Here is a 19,334-nt window from a genome sequence, read left to right as displayed (position 1 = left end):
TTGTTCAGAGTATTTTTTTCACTTAACTTCAGATGTCTTTTGTTTCTTCTGAAAACTGCCTGTGCATATACTTTGACAATTTATAAAGTGGAGAATGAATCTTATTTTTATAAATTTGACTCCTTTCCATATATGTGTGTGTATGCATATATGTACATATATGTGTGTATATATACATATATATAATTTGAGAAAAGAGATATTTATCAGAGAAACTTTCTAAAAATGTTTTGATAATATTTTATTATTTATGGTACATTTATCAAAATGTAGTTTTGCTGATTATCTGCTTAATTAAGCCTATTTTCCCCTTTCCTTTCTCCAAGATCATGAATGTTAATATTGTCTTTTTTACTTCAACTGAAGCATAATAAATTGTACCCCATTTCTTTCTTTTAACTCCGTAGATGTCTTTCTGTTCCAAGTGTGTGTCATAAACGACACATTATTAGATTCTGGTTTCTACTACATTCTGCTATCTTCTCTTTTATGTGTAAGCTCATTCCATTCACATTCACAGTTGTGATTACTGTGTATTGATTTCCATCCAATTTTATTTTGTTTCTCTATTTTTTCCTCTATCTCCTCAAAAGTCTGTTTTGTTTCTGATCATTGTCTCTCTTAATCTGTTTTCCCTTTTATCATCCTGATCTCTTCTCTTATCCTCTTTCTCTCCTATTTCCTCTGTTAAGATCTTATCCTATTTTAACTTTTCCCTGGATAAGATAGATTTTTATATCTAATTCTGTGCATGCGTGCATGCGCACATGCGCGCGCGCGAGTGTGTGTGTGTGTGTGTGTGTGTGTGATTATATTCTACCTTCTTTGAACTAATTCCAATGAGAGTGAGGTTTCAGCACAAGCAATCTTGTGTTTGAATATCAAATTTTTATTCAGTCTTGATCTTTTCATCAAGAATGATTGGAAGTTCTCTATTTCATTACATATTCTTTTTTTCTCCTAAAGAATTATACTCAGTTTTACTGAGTAGGTTATTCTTGATAGTAATTCTAGCACCTTTGCTTTATGGAATATCATATTCCAAACCCTTCACTCCTTTAATATGTAAATAGCTAAATCCTGCTAAATCCTGATTGTAGCTCCATGACGTTTGAATTGTTTCATTCTGGTTGCTCGTAATTTTTGTTCCTTCTCATAGGAGCTCTGTAACTTGGCCATAATATTCTTGGAATTTTCATTTTGGGATCTTTTTCAGGAAATGATTGATTAATTCATTCAGTTTCGATTTTACTCTCTGAATCTAAATTGTCAGAGCAGCTTTTCTTTATAGCTTCATAAAATACTTCTAGGTTCTGTTTTTATCATGACTTTCAGATAGTGCAATCATTCTTAAATTAAATCTCCTCAATCTATTTTTCCAAGTCAGTTGTTTTTCCATTGAGATATTTCATGATTTCTTTATTTTTTCATTCTTTTTACTTTCATTATTTCATGTCTCACAAAGTCATTCTACATGCCCATTTCTATTTTTAAATACATTTTCTTTAGTGAGCTTTTTATACTTCTTATTTCATTTTTCCTATTGTGCTTTTAAAGAATTTCTTTTCTTTAGTGAATTTTTGTGCCTTTTACCAAACTGTTAATTCTTTTTTTCATAATTTTTTGTGTGCTATTCTCATTTATTTCCCTAATTTTTTCCTCTATCACTCTTATCTCTATAACTTTTCCAGGAGTTCTTGTTGGGCTCATGTCCAATTAATATTTTTTGAGACTTTTTAATATCTATTTTCATATTACTATTTTCTAAATTTTTCTCTTGCTCTTCCCTGCCATGATAGTAGCTTTTTATGGTCAAATTCTCTTTTTACTGTTCGTGTATTTTCTCAGGCTATTTCTTGACTCTGAACTTCATGTTAAATATGGATTCTGCTTACCTGGGGATGGGGAGACATTGCCCCATGCTTCAGGATTTTTGAGCTACTGTTTTCAGAGCTAGCTCTGGGAGTCTGCAAGTATTTCATGCTTAAAAAGTGATATGAGGGCAGTTGAGTAGCTCAGTAGATTGAGAGCCAGGCCTAGAGATGGGAGACCCCAGGTTCAAATCTGGACTTAGACCCTTCCTAGCTGTGTGACCCTGGGCAAGTCACTTAACTCTGAATGTTTTTGAATGAAGAAGTGAAGTTAATCTTGGCAACTAAGTGAAGAACAATTGAAAAGGAAAAGATAACAGACACATAGAGAAGCCAACAGTAAAGCTCTAATTATTATATAGGCAAGTGATCATGGGGGTTCAAACCAGAGAAGTGAATCTGGCTAAGTGAGTGAAAGGAAGAAGGAAACAAAATGTGCCATAGATTTAAATTCAGCAAGATTTGGCAATTAAGTGGATATGGAGGGTGATGAGGAAAATCAAGTAATAAAAATGGAAACTCTTTCAGAAGACAAAATTGAGGAAGGAATGTTTTAAATGGTGGGGGAATACTATCTTCAATTAGTACAGCACAATGGAAAAAATATTTACTCTAGAGTTAAAAGATGTGTTCAAATTCCATCTCTACTCTTTATTACATTTGCGGCTTTGAGTGAATTACTTCACCACCACCACCATCCCAACTCAGTTTCTTCACCTATGAAATGAAGGAAAAGGTTGGACCAGGGATCCTCTGAAGTACTTTGCAACTCTAGGTCTAATGTCCTGTGATTTAATCAAGAGATTCTAGGTCAACTTCTTGAAAGCTACTGAAGCCTATGGAAAAGACACCAAGAGCTATTGAATACCTTCCACATAAGTACACAAGATTTCTTGTGGCCTTGTCTCCAGAATTATATTAGTTGGTAATTTAATTTTGCATGTATGCCTAACTATTCTTAGAACTTACCACATTTCATCAATTAATCAGTTTAGATAAATGTAATTTAAGTATGAAAGGAACATGAATGTTTTTGTGAAATATGGTTAAATCCTATGCATTGATTGTTCCTCATATATCTGGTAAAATATATGATGGCTTTACATAATATGCTTGAGTGATTATAGTCTTTATGTTCTTCCCAATTAAAGAGTTTCTATCTTGTAATGATCTAATTAAACACTTCACTGTACCTGCTTGTGCATTATTCCTAATGTAATTTCAAAATGTGTTTAATTATGTATCTGTTACTGCCTTCTTCAGTTTCTTATTTTGGTCTTTTTGAATTTTTTCAATCTCTGAAATAAGCCATTCACTAGAACTCTTTGTTAAATATTTTATAAGCAAATACTATTTTATATATTTATATGTATACAAATGTTAAGTGAGGGAAATAATGGCATCCAGGTAGCAATGTGGATAGAGTGCTAAGCCTGGAGTCACGAAGACCTGAGTTCAAATTCAATCTTAGACTCTTTCTCGCTGTGTAGTGCTTGGCAGGTCTCTTGATTTCTGTTTGTCTCATTTCTGTCTTCTGTAAAATGTGGATAAAATAATGCCAGTATCCTGGGGTTGTTGTAAAGATTAAATCAGAAAATGATTGTAATGGTCAACCCAGTGCCCAGCATATAGTAAGCATTATATACATATTAGCTCTTAGTATTATTGAAATTATAATACTATGCTTTAGGATTTATAACTATATGTATGCATATAAATATTTGTGCATCTTAAAGTCTTCCCTTGAGCCTACATTTTTTTTTTATAAAGAAAGCAGGTTGGGGGGAAATGCTAACAACAATAATTCATTGAATACCTGTTTCGGAAAAGGATGGGGAATAAAGAGATTTAACTTCTCAAGATGGGGAGACGAATACTTAAATCCAAGGTATAATTGATGCTAGGATATTAGGCAAGAGGTAGCAGATATAGCGGAGGGAGCAAGCTTTATCATTACCAAGATTCAAGTTCTCACCTCTAAATTATATCATCTCTGAGATCCTGGATGCCTTATCTCCTCACTTCCTAAGCAACATTCTGAGATGATAAGTTGCAGAGCAGGGAATTATATGCACTAATAGAGGGGTTTTCTGAAATCTCAGGTCCAATAAATAATGTATGTTATAGATCTAGATGTGGAAGAGATCTCAGAAATCACTGAGTCAAACTTCATTTTACAAGTGAGAAACCTGAAGACTGAAGCAATTAAAAGTGATTTGCCTCAGGTCACGCAAATGATAGAGCCTTTAAAGATGGCATCAAAAGTACTTAAAGTAGTTTCAAATAAGAATTAAATACATTTTGCTTTGGACAGCAAATATTATTAATATCTGAAGGCTAAATAGACATTAGAAGCTTGTCCAAAAGTATTATCCATCTTAATTTTCCAGAATTTCCATTTTTAAAAGAACTCAACATTTTTCTATCTTATATTTGTCATATCTCTTCTCTGGAAAAGATATCAAAGTTAGTCATATCCTAATGTAGAGTTTTTCTAAACAAAGATACGTACACATATACTTGATCCAGGTTGTGAAATAAGAAAACGGACATCAGAAAAGGTGTTCTAGATCAGATTATTTCTTTTAAAGAGAACAATCAGGGATATGAAAAAGAAAGACAACCATTACAAGTACAAAAGAATAGGAAATTCCAAATTCAGAAGCACATTTCTCTCTTCAAGTGGGAAAATTTCTTTTATCATAACTTTATCTGAAACTGCCCTCTAAGATCACCCTGACTTTTCATTGTCAATCCATTACCAAAACATATTTAATAATAATAATTATTCTAATTTATACCAATAGACACATGCGCATGCATTCTAAACTTTTTTTTAACTTGGTATCTAATCACTTTTATACAATCTCCATCTTCCTTGATTTCATCTTTTTTTAAAAAATGGACTGTGCCAGCTGACTTCTCCTACTAGTTCTCTCCTCATTAAGTTTCAGATGTAAACATTGTTCTTTTATCTACTCCATTATTCCCCTTCTTTTTATCCTTCTTGAGTTCTTCATCCCATTACCTAACTATAACTATTCTCCAAGAGTCTCTTTTACCCTCTTCTTCCTCCTTTGACAAGTTCATTCATATTAGTTTGACCTGTTTCCCCCATGCTGATGACTTCCTAATTTATTTCTCCATTCTTTATCTATGTTTCAAGTTCCAGAAATCCATAGCGTCAGTTGACTACAAATCACTTTTTCCTTGAGAACCAAAAAGATCCTTAAACTCACCAAGTACAAAATTGAGCTTATTGTCTTTTCTTAAACACCTGATTCATTCTAACTTTTTTATTTCTCTTTCACCCAGTCCAGTTTGCTCTGTTCAGAATCTGGGGATTCTTTTACTCTTCTTTCCCTTTCAAGTCCCATATCCAATCAGTTTCCAGATCTTGTTGATTCTACTTCTGCAAAATCTCTACTTTTCTTCCTCTACTCCCATTAATATGACTCCAGTATCTCTTTACTATCTACCTAAATTATTGGGATAGAGTTCATGAAAATATTTTTGCCTCTACTCTCCACCCACCCTACTCTATCCTTTACACTTTTGACCAAATAATCTTCCCTTTGCATAAATCTGGCTGCGTCATTTCTTTGATCAGAAGTCTCCCTCACTAGCTCCCCATCCATCCTATGGTTTAACATTTACAAGTTTAAATTCCTCTATTTAGGATATAATCCACTCCCCTCATCCCCAACTTAATCTGGATATCTGCCTTTCTAGACTAATTTCATATTAGTGTTCCTCACCCCCAAACTGTGTGCTAGTCAAACTGGACTACACTGTTCCCAGAACACACACTATAGTTTCAAAAGGCCATGCCTTTGCTCAAATGATTTGTATATATGGAATGACTTGCTTTCTTCTCTTTACATATTCGAATCCAACTTAATCTTTAAACCCACTTCAACTGCCACCACTTTCTACAAGAAATCTTCCCTTATCTTTCTTCTGTCAGTAATAGCTTTCCAACTCAAATTTTATGCAACACTTTTAATTTGCCATTCTCTAAAGCATTAACCATATAATATTTTGTGTTACAACTATCTCCCCTATAAGCTTGGAAGTCATCTTAGAATAAGGAGTGAGTTTTTACTAAATTATCTATTTGTTCCTCAGCCTAGCACAGGCTCTGTGTTTAGTGAGCTTTTGATAAATGTATACAATAAAGGCAGCATGGTAATTAAGTGGAGAAAGAATGAGGTTTAAAAACAGGAGGTCTTGGTTTCAAATCTGACCCTAGACACTTCCTAGCTATGTGACCCTGGGCAAGCCACTTAATTCCAATTGCCTAACCCTTGCCACTCTTCTGCTTTGGAACTGATACTTAATATTGATCCTAAGAGAGAAGGTAAGGATTTTAAAAATATGCAAATGTATGCTGTCCTATCAATCAATTGATAAGTATTTATTAAGCATCTACTATTTGCTAAACTTCATGCTAGGCTCTGAAGGCAATTTAAAGATTAGTTTGGTCTAATTGTTATATATAATTCCTGCTACAGCAAGACATCCTTAGAGGATACTCAAATGTTATGTAAATCAACTGAAAATATAACATCTGTGAAAATTAGAATATTATAAAATATTATTCTTATTGGGATGTTATATAATTCTAATATTAAAACATTGGAGTATAAAAATCATATTCTATGCCATTGCTAATTTATATTGTTTGGAGAGAAAATAAATCATGGAAGGCCAAACTGAAGGTATCTTTAAAGAGAAATGTTTTGGGGTGGTTTTTTCCCAACTCCGGTTGTGCTAAAAGGCTTTATTCCAAAAGGGAAATAGCACAATCACTCTTTTCAGCTGCAGGTTTCTGAGCCAGGGATTATTGCAGTTTCATTCAGGGATGGTTTAGCTCTGCCCAACGATTGGGAGGGACCAACACCTCTTAAAGCAATAAACTCAGTCCATTCTCTTCTCTGTTGAAACATCATTTAGCCAAGAGCCCATTCTCTGAAATACACTAGTGTGGATAGTATAATAGATTCTCATTTACAAAACAATCTGTCATGCATGCTTCCCAAAGAATTCATCCTCAACAAGTTCTTTCTGAAGAGTTAGTCTTCAGCAATATTGTAAAGTAGGTAAAGCTCACCCTTGAGACTCCTCTCCCTTGCCCCTAGTGTGGCCATTCCTGATATGGTGAGTACCAATTGGTACCTTGTTAACTTTTTAGCTATTGGGAAGGGAAAGGGAATGTAGAAGGCAGGTGCCAGAAAAGGAGGTAATTATAGTTCTCATTACTAAGTGAAAAAATAGGTTTAATTTATGAATTATTTCCTCAGTTTCCATGTATTGATTTTTCTACCTCCCACAAAGAAAAATAAAGCCCTTGTTATAAATATGTATAGTTAACAACAACAACAAAACATTCTTATATTTTCCAGGTCCAAAACTTTATTTCCAATTATGAACATTGTGTCCTTGACAGAACTCTCTGTCAAGAAGTGGTTAATATTATTTATCATCAGTGCTCTGTTGCTGTAAATGATGAAATATTGACTATCATAGAATCCTTTTGTGTTAAGGGAATGATGAAAGGTATGGTTTAAGAAAGACTTGGGAAAACTTGTATGAACTGATATAGAATCAAGTAAGCAGAACCAGGAGAACAGTTTATACAATAGCAACACATTATAAAAAGAAAATTGATCACCTTTGATCACCTTCAATTATGCACAGCAGTATTCTTTCACTGTAAAACTGAACTGTATTAGTATCGAGCAATATCTCCTCCAAAATGAACCAAAAGTTTTGGCATAGATTTTGAAATTCAAAGTTGTGATTTTGCCTCCTATGCACTAGAGACATTTAGGAGCATACTTTAGAGAAACCCTAGGGAAAGGGAATGTAATTTGTTATTGAATTTTTGAACATAACTTTATTGGAAAGAAGAGATGCACTGAACCTTGGCTTTTTATGACATCCTGTCAGCCTTAAAGCCACTTTCCTCATTTTATGGGACTCAGGACACATTCTGGTATCTTTCTTTCCAGCTGTTTTTCTTAAAAGCAAATCATTTCTCTGTCTCTCTGCCACTTTGTTTCCCTGTGTCTCTCTCTGTCTTTCTAATCTGTCTTTCTCTAACTTTCCATCTCATTTTGTCTCTATCTCTTCGTTTCTATCTCTCTGCCTCTCCAATTTTTTGTCTCTTCTCTCTTTCTCTGCCCCCTGTCTTTCTCTCTCCATTTCTCTCTCTCTCTTCCTTTTTATCTGTCTCTCCCTCCCCTGTCCCATTATAATGACAGAAATCTTCACTAAATCCCATGTGTTTCATAGACTTCCTTAAGTATCTTTTACTTTCTCTTAGAAAGATGTATCTATTTAATTGAGTAACTTCAATTTTTTCTATTTGCCAAATTTACTAAAGATCTCATGAATTAAGGAAAAGGAAATCAAGTCATAGAATGCCATTCTACACACATTCAGAAACTCCTTTCTTGACTTACAAATGAACAACTCAAAGAAATCCCCTTAGTTGTCTATTGAGGTCAAAATTGATCTAAAAGCCTGACTAATCCATAGTGTACAAAAGTAATTTCTCAAAATCTAAATTTCATACTCTTTTAATCTTTTTTTGTATATTCTACATGACCTTTTCCTTTCAGCAAATCACTTTTCTGTCTCAAAACACCATAAAAATCAGTTGACTCTAAATAAAAAGTTAATAACTTTTATAAAGACTTCTCATTTTTAAAAAATGAGATTGGGAAGGGACTGTGAGCGTGTTGGCAAGTCCAACTGTCCCTTATTATGGAAAGAGAGTGCAGGTTCACATCAGGTTTCTTATATGAAAGAAACCATACATATTGACTAGCACATTTTATGAAGGGGAGAGAAATATTTTCCTTTTACTGAATTCAGGGTCTTTCTACATGAAGGAAAGTCAACCACTTATGTGGAATAATGTCATGGACATGAGCACCTTCATCTTCTTCCCAAAACTCTTCTACTCTTTCTCTGAAAATCATTCTCTCTGAAAACCTACAAATAGATTATTTTTCTTGGTTTCAAAGATTGCCTATTACAAATGTAGGTGCCCTTCCAAGGTATAATTTGACATAAATCTAGTTACTTCCTTATATATAGGCTAAAGGGGTTGAACTAGATGTCCTGGAACATCTCTTCTAGTTCTAAATCCTATGATCCTAAAAGGCTTCCTGATGTTGTCAAAGACAAACTTATTTCACAGTTTAAGCTTTGAAAGCCCAAAGACAGATTTAGTGAAATGATACAAAACAAAAAGGGAGAAGGGAAGTAAAGCCAGAGATTCATTTCTGTAGGACTGCAGCAGAATCAACTGTAGCTAACGATTAAGTGAGTCCATTTCACCATAATCCATCAACATGTCACTATGATCACTGGGTATCAGGAAATTCTTGTCCCATTGTCCGCAAACAGGTCTGCCGCTTCTAGTGGTATAAAGAGTGGCTCTGTATCTGGTAGCACACACTGTGAGTAAGTGGTAAGATGAGCAATGAGAACAAAAAGTTTGAGTAGGAAGTGTTATCAAAGGTTGCCCTTCATTTTATAGATAAAGAGCCTAGCAAGGAACAGAGAAGTTGATTGACTTGCCAAAATGACATCATTATTAAGCAGATACAGGATTTTAACCCAAATTCTCATACTCTAAGATGAATGCTTCTTTATATTTTATACAATCCATTTCCTCTGAAACAGAGTTCCACAACTACCATACTATGATAACCACGTGGTGTTTTTTTTTTGTTTTTTTTTTTTTTTTTTTTTTTTTTTTTTTTTTACCCTTGTACTTCGGTGTATTGTCTCATAGGTGGAAGATTGGTAAGGGTGGGCAATGGGGGTCAAGTGACTTGCCCAGGGTCACACAACTGGGAAGTGGCTGAGGCCGGGTTTGAACCTAGGACCTCCTGTCTCTAGGCCTGACTCTCACTCCACTGAGCTACCCAGCTGCCCCACCACGTGGTGTTTTATTGCTTGTAACTGTGTCCTTTCGATATAGCTACCCCATCTGAGAAAAGGCAAGCCAGTGCTTGACACATAGTAAGCACTTAAGGAATGCTTATTAAATTCATGTATCAGCTCCATCCCCGTTTAATACTCCTGTAATCCTATCTTTTATTCCCATTTTCAAGAAGCAGCTTGCAAATTCTGTACTTAGTAGCATTTTATTCAAGGAAACTAAATATAGTTCAAATCCTATAGATGCCACTATCCACTGTACTTATGCTTTGCCTTGCTACTTTGATATCATAGATCTGTTTCCACAAACACATAAAATATGTACCTATGATACTCCATCCGTTTTCTTTTCTTTTTTTTTAAAGTTACCTTCTGTCTTAGAACTGATACTAAGTATCAGTCTCAAGGCAGAAAAGCAATAAAAGCTAGGCAATTGGTGTTAAGTGACTTGCTCAGGATCACCCAGCCAGGAAGTGTCTCAGATCATATTTGAACCCAAGACATCCCATCTACAACCCTGGCTCTCTATCCACTGAACTAACTAATCCCCCCACTCTATAAGTTTCCATCATGAACTATAACAATGAGTTTATTCTGCCCTCAACAAACATAAACCGGTCTAAAATAATTAAAAAGGGAATGGAAAGGTTATTTTTTTCCTGTGTATCCAATCAATTAATAAACATTTATTAAGTACCTACTATGTGTCAGACTGTGCTAGTGGGACTACACATGAAAAGAATGAAATAATCCTTCCTCTCAAGGAGACCGTATAAAGATATAAATATGGAGAAAGAGAAAAAGCATGTTTACATATGAATGCTGTCTTTGAAAGAACAACTAATATACTTACTCTTACTAAGATAACATACCAAGAAGTCATGTCTCCAGGAAAATAGCAGGGTGTATATTATTTTGGAAAACTGATGATGCGTTTGAAAAATTGCCTCTCTAACCCCAAGGTCATCTCTATAAGGAAGAGTAGCCTGACTCTGATACCTAGAATGTGAGTGACAGGATAAGTTCAAGAGAGAATAGTACTCTGACACCAAGGATGGTCATCAATGACAGATATGAAGAGTGAGAAAAATGGCATGAAAGACACTTGACTCTAGAACTGTGGCAAAGAACTGTTGAATTAGAAAAGGGAGAGATGAGAGACACACTCAGTTTTGCACAGGCACTACTCGTGGTATTTGAGGTATGTACAAAAGCTCAAAGGCCATCTTTAACACTTCTGCAAACTTGATCCTTATGATCATTTTATGAAGTGGATACTATGAGTATTATTATTTCCCATTGCAAAGATGTGTCAGTCATGGCTCAGAGATTAGGGGACTTGCCCATGGTTATAGTACTAGGAATGGTCAGAGATTGGACCCAAATCTCAGTCTTCCTAACTTCAAGCCATAATTCAAACCACTCTCTATGCTTCACTGCTTCTCGTAGTAGAAAACCTCGTTTTTTGAGCATAATTTTTTGAAAACAACAGCAATGAGATAACCATGAACTAAGACTTCTGACAATAAGGTATTTGACTTACCGGAAAATCTAGATAATTTATTTAGAACTAGTGACCATAATTACCTGAAGTGAAATTTTGTATAGGGTAATTCATTACACTTACATGAAAGACTTGCTTGGGAATGCTATCATCTTAACAGGAGATTGTTTGGATTTGCAATCACAGTTCAGAGTTAAAAAAATATCACTGCGGATTGAGGATATCAGATTAAACACTTTCCACTATTTCTGATCTCATTCTCCAACTCAACTGGTAGATACATTACAGTGTTCCATCATTAGAAGTTTAAGAATTCAGGGTTTTTACTTTTGTCCTCTGATAACCTGAGTCAAATCTTTCTTCTTAAAAAGTATATTTGAAGGCATTAACAGAAGTTTTTATAGACTGTATCAGTTGAGTTTTGTTTGTTTGTTTGTTTGTTTGTTTTTGCTCCGGTAAAATTAAACTTGGAAATTCTACTATTTTGTAGGCAACTATAAAAAAAAAAGTTTTATCTATTTCTTTATTTGTTTATTTCCAAAAGTCTCTACAATCCATTCCCTATAAAAGGCTATGATATCCTGATTTTTCCCTGGAAAGTTCTAATCTGTGACAGAGGGGGTTCATAGACTAGTTATAACTGACCAGGTATGAAGAATTTGAAAGAATTCTTATCTTATTTAGTAAAAGGCTGATAATTTTGTGGGTGAATAAAGGGATTTAATACTATCTCCTGTCTCTTGACACTATCTCCTGGGATCACTAGATTTCTGCACAAACACCTTAGTAAACACCATTTTCTAAATTGAATTTTATATATTTGAATCCTCCCCTTAAAACTGCACTCTGGTATTTCTTCATGGTGTAGAGGGGATATTGGTTTCTGGAAGGTTATGCTTAGAGAATTCAAGCTCTGAAATATCCTACCAATTTGGAAAGGTTTGAAGAAAGGGCCAAGGGAGGGACTGTCTATCTGACTGGCTGAGAGGTTTATGATTAGAAGCTTAGTTACCAGCTAATAGAACTGGCCACAAGTGAAGAAGAATAAGGAAGGTATACAACAACTAAGAGATGACATTTACTTAAACATGGAGTTGCTCTTCATTGGAGGACAGAGTACCTAAAATATATTCTAAAAGACCTATCAATAATCTATTAATATCCTCAAAGTTCTACTTTGAGTACTTCGGAAAATGAATAGTTAAGATGAGATGGCATAGTGGATAGAGAGCCAGGTCTAGAGTAAGGAAGACTCATTTCCCTGAGTTCAAATCTAGTCTCAGACACTTATTTAGTAGCTGTGTGACTCTGGACAAGTCACTTAACTCTGTTTGTCTCAGTTTTCTCATCTGTAAAATGACCTAGAGAAGGAAATAGCAAACCACTCTAGTATCTTTGCCAAGAAAACCCAAAATGAAGTCAGAAAGAGTAAGACACAACTAAAGATAACTGAACAACAAGATAAGAAAGAGTTTCTGCCTTCCAGAAGTTTACAGTCTCCAACCTGACAGCCCTCAGGCTTATAATCTAAAAGTCAACCTTGACTCTTCACTATTATTCATACTTCCCATATCCTGTTGATTTTACCTTTGAGACTGTACCACATACCTTGACTATTGAATGGCCTGCTGGTGGATCTGGCAGACTCTAAGTGCCATAGTAATTTTCCTAAATGGAAGGTCTCAACTTGTCACCCCTCTACTGAAAAAACTCTGGTGTCTCCCTATGGAATCCAAGATCAAATACAAAATCTTTTGTTTGGAGTTCAAAGCCCTTCATTACCTCACCTCTGCTTACCTTTCCAGTCTTATACCTTATTTTCTCCATTCTGATATACTAATACTGGCCTTCTGACTGTTCCAAAAATAAGATTCTCCTTCATTGTTCTGGGTGATTTCTCTAGCTATCCCCCATGCCTGGAATGCTCTCTCTTCTCATCTTCATCTATCAATAACCTGGAATTTAAGTCTCAATTAAATCCCATGTTCTATAGTAAGTTTTTCCCAAGTCCCCTTTCAATTTCAGTGCCTTCCTTCTGTTAATTATTTCCAATGTATCTAACTAGATAATATATAGTTTGTATATATATATATATATACATATATATATATATATATTTTTTCCATTTATTTCCTCTCTGAAATAAATGAGTGCGGGAACCTGGTAAAAGTCACTAGATATCAGGTTGAGATTTGGACCAGTGTTGAAGACCTGATTTTGGTCGACCACTGACTGAATCCAAGTTGATAGGCCTCAGTTCCTGTGGATTGATGACAACAATCTGACTGTTCACTCAGTAGATTGTACACAAAAATCTTGGCTTATTGAACAACACAGGATGGTTGAGTGGTCCAGGGAAACAGAGTCCCTAGCTCTAATAGTCTCCTAACTCCTCCCCCCAGACTGACCTGCAAAGGTTGCTTTGTTCCCAATAAATTGGGCTACTCTCTCTGCACTCTCTCACTGCCTAAATTAACTCTAGCTAACTATTCCTGACTAGCTGGTCCACTGTATTAAAACAGGAACAGTACAGTTTAGTCAGATGAGTTGTCTAGAGGCCAAAAGGCTGGGGCCCAGTTGGTCTGGCTCAGTTTAGGCTAGATAGATCAGGTCCTTGGCAGCTCATACAGAATAGATGATTGAGATGGGAACCGGGTCACAGGATCAGGATCAAAGAAGGCTTCTTGATTTTAGGCCAAAGCTGAGTCAGGAACTCAGCCTTCTCCTGTAGCTCGATACCAAGATGACCACAGGAAGTAAGCCTCTGCACTCTCCAGTGTCCAGAGATCAACCCCCTTGGAATCTGAGTGTCCCTTCTTAAGTGTTCCTCCCATTCCAGAATGAGAGCCCATCCAGTGCCATCCATGTGTCAAGCTGCCTGCAAAGTATTTTGCATTCCTCAGACCTTCTGTAAAACCTATCATTCCCTCTATTCCATTCTAATATCTAATATCCCATATTAGATTGAGTTCCTTGAAGGCAGGAACTGACTTTTGCCTCTTTTTCTATCCTGAGACTTAGCCTAATGTTTGGCACATAGTGGGCACCCAATCATTTTTTTTTACTAATTGAATGAATATTACATGTAAGTACAATAGTCATAGGAATATTGTTGTATATGTCTTAGCATAATTAAATTTTAGAATCTCAAAATATTGGAGTACCTTAGAAATTATCCACTTATTTTTACCAACTCTTGAGTCAATTACTTTAATAAATCATTGTGGTCCTTTATCCAAGTCTCTTTCAGAAATAAACACTAAATATCTAAGCAAGTCTATATTTCATTTTTTCAGTACTCCTGCCTTAAGATAAATTCTTCAGTAAATATTCTCCAGCATTTCAAACCAAAAATATTTTCTGTTTTCATTCTTTCTCACCTTGATATTTAAAAACTGATATGGATGATTTTCACCATGTTCTTATATAGTATTTCCATCTTAAAATGAAATTTGACTCTGAAATAGTTTCTATAAGGGGTCAGATTATGACACAATCATCACCAAGTCCTCAAAGCAAATTCTATTCCATAATCATACATAATTCATCATCTTTAATAAAGAAATGCATATATTACTTAACATCTCAGACTCTAAAAATACACTCTGGCTATAAATGTTTTTAAGTGTAAACCTATCCCCCATCCCTAATATCTAACTACATGACAAGTATCCTTATCATGAATAGACTGTGCTTCTCAGAATGTAATTTTAAAAGTTACTTAATTCTGATAGACAACAAAGTTTCATATTGGTACAAAATGAGATTGTCCCATAAGAACAGAGGCAAAATATAGAATACGATTTCATACTATCACATATTTATATGGTGAGAGTTCATTCAGTCAGCAAACATCTATTAAGAGCTTTCTCTGCATTAAGCATTGGGCTACACACTAGGGATTAGAAGAGGTGGCAAATTAAAAACAAAAAAAGCAAGGTCCCTGCTCCCAAGGAGCTGAGAGCCTAATGGTGGAGACAGCATGCAATTTTTGGAATATATACCCTACCTTATGTATACATCCTATATAGATATAGTATATACACAATAGTATAGGTATGTAAGTATTATTAGAGGCACAAGACTATAAAAAGAAGGTAATCTAACAGGAAAAGGATTGTTGGAAAGACCTACTGTAGAATATAGGATTTAAACCAAATCTAGAAGGAAATCTGTGAATTTAAAAGTAAGAGGTAAGAGGAGAGCTCTTTCAATGTCTGGGGGACAGCCAGTGCAAATACAAAGAGTAGAAAGATGAATTGTCAAGTTCAAGGAACAGCAAGGAAACTACTGTCATCACTTGACATGAATATGGAGAGAAGGGACGGGGATGTGGTGAAGGAAAGGGAAAGTAAGGTGTGAGAAGACTGGAAAAGTGGTAAGGGGGCAAGATTATGAAGGACTTTAAATGTCAAAGTATTCTGATTGCCATAAATGAGCAAATATCCCAGCTCTACTAACCACATTGTTTTTTTTAACTGGATATTCCCATTCTATGACCATTCTACAAAACAGTTTATCTGACTATTTAAGAATTTTACCTTTTTGTGCAAATGGGAGGACAAAGCAAGATATGTTTTCCTTTAACTTTCATTTCACAATATTAGAGGTAAAATCTAACCTTAAAATGAATACAATATTTCAAGGACCTGCTATTTCCTTTGTGTGTGAATTCTCACTTGATCTCACCCTTTTTTTTAATTATCTTTCTAATTGAACAACCTACAAGCATGCATTGTACTAGGTGCTAAGAATTGTGATCTTAGAAAGTTATCTGAAGTCATGTAGCAATCAAGCGTGTGAATTGAGAATTTGAATCCAAGTCTTCTTAAAACCAAGCATTTTACTCTACCCAGTTCTATGCCCCACTCACACCCATATCTAATGCCTACACCATCATTGTTGTCGTCATAATAAACGTCATCCTCATTGTTATCATCATCATCATCATCAACAAATATTTACTGAATACACACTATGTTTCAGACACTGCACTAAATACTGGGGTTACAAAAAAGCAAAAGACAACCCCTGCCCTCAAGGAGTTCCTTAAACCTGTTTTTAATTCATAATGTTAGAGTTTACTGAAATTCAGGTAAGATAACTCACTTGCACATAGCCACCTACTTATCAAGTGGGTAAGTTGTAAATTTTAACCTGATTTTTCCTGACTCTGAGATCATCATTTCTACCTATTACCCTCATCCAGTCTATAGACAAAGCACGCTATGACTTTTACTTAGATGTCCTATAAGCTACTTCAAATTTTTCTGATTGAGAAAAAGATTAATTGTATCCACTCGTTCTTCAATCTCTTCAATCTGCCCCTAATACTATAAAAAGAGTCAGATTCATAGTTAGCAAAGCTGCGAGAAAATCACTTTTTTAGGAGAAAAGAAAAGTATCTTGTATATCCACAGTTCTTCCTGTTAAAAGGTTTGCTTGAAAGAAAATCTATTTGTCAGAAAATTGGTCTAAGAGAAATATTCTCTTAAAGCCAATGAGAATGGAGGAGGACCATATAACAATCATAATTTCCCTTCTCTAAAACAAGTCTTCTTCAAGCTATTTAGTATTACACTCCTAAACTAATGTGGCTAATCAAAAACTAGCTTTAAAATTGTATACTATCCAGACTAGCTGAGAGAACAGCCCTGCAGATTTTCCCAACAAAGCACTGAGCGTAAAAGAAAAATGACATAATTTGGGGACATCGATGACTTTTTGTTTGCAATTCCTCATTTTGGATAATGTGTGTCTTAGTATTTAATTTGCATAAACATCTGCTGTAGCTCATAAAAGCTGAAGCCCTTGGTCTCCAGAAGACATTTATCACCTCCTGTTGCTGACAGGCTTTGCAACAACCCAAAATAAATAATTCATTTTATTTTTTCTTAATCACAGTGAAATTTTGGCTTTATTTTTATTTTCAACAAGTCTTTTAACCAAAAATTAAAGCTTCTCTATCACTAAATAATAGAGCAGCGAAAATAATAAACAAGTCTCATTTTGTAGAGATTTTCCATTCTTTGTACTTATAATCCAATCACTTCTTCTTCTTGACTTTTGTCTTGACACTGGACTTTGATGACACTGGGAGAGAGAGTGAGACTGCTGACTTTGTGCAACTCTGCCTCACTTAAATCCAAATTGTGTGAATCAAAAGACATCATCTGATGTCATTTTGGTTTTCTTCAGGTATGAAGGACAACAACCAACCAACCATCCCCAGTACCAGACAGCTGGACATTAATTAATAAAATATTTATCAACAATAGCTAATATTTACATAGTTCTTACTATGTGCCAAGCATTGTGCTAAGTATACTGGGAAGTAGATGCCCATCTCCATTTAACGGATGAGGAAACTGAGACAAATGGGATTGAGTAGCTTGTCCAAGAATCCAAAACTAGTAAATGTCTGAGGCTAGATTTGAACTCAGGTATTCCTAGCTTCAACCCAGGTGCTCTATGAGCTGTGCTATCTCACAGCCCCTAGTAATTGCTTATCATGTGCCAGGCATAGGCTTAAAAAGACAGTCCCTACACTCAAGGAGCTTGTATTCTAATGTGGGAAAACAATAAGAAAAGAGTGAAAGGCTGATGGTGAGGATATAAGTAATTCTAGAAAATGGGCTGAACTAATTGAGCTGGGAGTAAAGTGAGAATAAAAGGAGTAAAGGACTGCTATATGATACAGTGAATAGAGTACCAGACCTGGAGTCAGTCAGGAAAACTCCTCTTCCTGAGTTCAAATCTGACCACAGATGCTTACTAGCTGTGTGATTCTAGGCAAATCACTTAACCTTGTTTGCCTCATTTTCCTCATCTGTAATGAGCTGGAGAAGGAAAATGCAAACTACTCCAATATCTTTGTCAAGAAACCCAAAATGTAGTCACAAAGAGTTAGACACAAGTCAACAACAACAGCACAAGTGTGCATAACTGAAACCCCTTCTGAAATAGGAATTCCAGCAGAGTGGCTTAATAAGTGCTTATTAATTTATTGATTTCACTAATGCTATGAACTAATTCATCAGAATAACTCTACTATGATTGACTGGCTTTTTAGGCTAAACATTTAAAACCATATCAACTCTCTTGATTGTGAGCTAATTTTGAAAGGATCGCCAAATATCCTTTTTCTATAGCTACTAGTATAGGCAAATGAGTGATCCACCTTTTTTAACTTTGCTGATGAAGCACAGCAAGAGGGCTTACTATGAAGTCAGAGGACATACTGCAATCTCAAATTCTGGCTTCGTCACTTATTTCCCATGTATCTCTGTGGGCCAGAGTTTGTTCATCCTTAAAATGAGGGAGTTGTATTAGATGACCTCTAAGTCCGTTTTCAGTTCTAAATCTCAGATTGTTGAGCTGATATTATTTTTTAAAAAAGAAACAGTTGTAGAACTAAATAGAATTTTTACAAGAATAGAGGGTCAAGAAATATGAACATTTGGGGGCATTTAATGACGTCCATATTTTCGTCCTTTTTCATCTTAACTATATATCTCTTCTGTACCTCGGTTCTGAGCACAGAGATTTCACAAACATGTGAGGAATGACAGGAGAAGGTTCTGACCCAGTGACTTTAATTAGAGCTCTATGCCCTGAGAAAAGGGACTGCTGAGAGAAAGGGGAAGATAATCTGGCCACGGATCATGTCAAGAAAATTGAGCCAAAGACATGGGCAGAGTGAACTTTTCCCAGCGTCGGCAAAATTCTCTGTAGAGAAAGCCAGAGGCTGTTGGTGTTTCATAGTGGTAAGAGCCTGGTTTCTTTCAAACTCAAAAAATCAGCCAAACCAACTTTCTTCAAGTTCAGAGAGGAAATAGCACTCAGACTGACAACGTGAATTCTGCTTTGGTCTAAAATTCATTTGAAATAAGCTTGTATGATTAAAAATTGAACTGACTTAAATCAACAGACAGATAAGATTACACAGAGAGAGGGTAAAAAGAAACACATGGAGATAGGAAACCTCATGATAGTGTTTG

This window comes from Gracilinanus agilis, chromosome 1 (assembly GCF_016433145.1).
Source record: "Gracilinanus agilis isolate LMUSP501 chromosome 1, AgileGrace, whole genome shotgun sequence".
NCBI classification, from domain to species: domain Eukaryota; kingdom Metazoa; phylum Chordata; class Mammalia; order Didelphimorphia; family Didelphidae; genus Gracilinanus; species Gracilinanus agilis.
This window is presented reverse-complemented; position numbering follows the sequence as displayed.